Here is a 1,254-nt window from a genome sequence, read left to right on the forward strand (position 1 = left end):
GCCAAATATAAATTTATAAAAAGTACAATGATTATTTCTAATAAATGTTCTCTAAACATTACAGCAAATTAATTAAATTCAATTCAGCAAGCATTTAATGAACGTGTCATAAGCATGGGACAGACATTGGATTTACAAAGACAACTAAGATGTACTTTCCTCTCTATTTTCCAGCTTAAAGGAAAGGTTCAAAGTTTTTGGGGTGAAGGAAAGTTCAAGGTGAAAAAGAAGAACAAAAACAGAACACTGACATTTTCATCAAGTGGCCCTTAGAACAATCTACCAACTAACGGCTCTCTGTAAAGGTTGCTGATACTCTATTTTATAGAGGTTAAACAGAACTGGGTACGTAATCTGCAGAGCCTAGTGCAATATAAAAATGCAGGCCACTTGTTCAATAATTACAAGAATTTCAAAATGGCAACAGTGGAGTAGTGACTGTGCGTGGACCTTTCTAAGCATCGGGTCCCATGTCACTGCCAAAATCACCTATTCCTGAAGGCTGCCCTGAAGTTAGATGTGCTCTTGCTAAATCTTAGTTTCTCTTGGGGTGCCTTAACTGATTGATGCATTAATCCAATAAAAGTGGTTATGTGTCTCTGAAGTCCAAAGAGCATGTAGATCATGCCATCATGGTTTTTCAGCAATTTTTTAATTTTTATGTGGCATTACCTAAAAAATAAAAACCTATGGCTGCCTTCTACTTTACTTTCTTATAGGACTTCACTGGACATAAAGATCTAAGCATAACAGATTATTTTCTCTTTATCATTCTGCCATTTTATGAAGAGTAAAGCATAATATGCTAACCCATGTATAGGGAATAAAATTGGGATATCAAAATGGATTTCAGATTGCCTTCACACAGCTCACTTGCTGTCCTGTCAGCAGCAACACTAATTGGTAAAATAATACTGAAAAAATAGTGTTTTTAAATTTTCCTATACTTAAAAAAACTGTATTTGACTGCATTTTACCATTATTCAATACGGTCATCTGATTATAACATAACACTGAAATACTCCTTTTTACAAGTTCCTGTAACAAAGATTTTTCCATATATACTAAGGAGCATGAGGAGAGATTATTTTTTGACCTGGTGGTGATTTGTGATTATACATTTATATGTCTACATATGTATATTTAGGGATATACCAGATATCTACATTATAGCTTATTTGCCATGTTGGTTTTTAAGACTTAACAATCAGTACAAAATGTACAAAAAATGGAACTGTTAAATGAAAATGCAAA

The sequence above is a fragment of the Propithecus coquereli genome, unplaced genomic scaffold (assembly GCF_000956105.1).
Source record: "Propithecus coquereli isolate 6110/MARCELLA unplaced genomic scaffold, Pcoq_1.0 Scaffold297, whole genome shotgun sequence".
NCBI classification, from domain to species: Eukaryota; Metazoa; Chordata; class Mammalia; order Primates; family Indriidae; genus Propithecus; species Propithecus coquereli.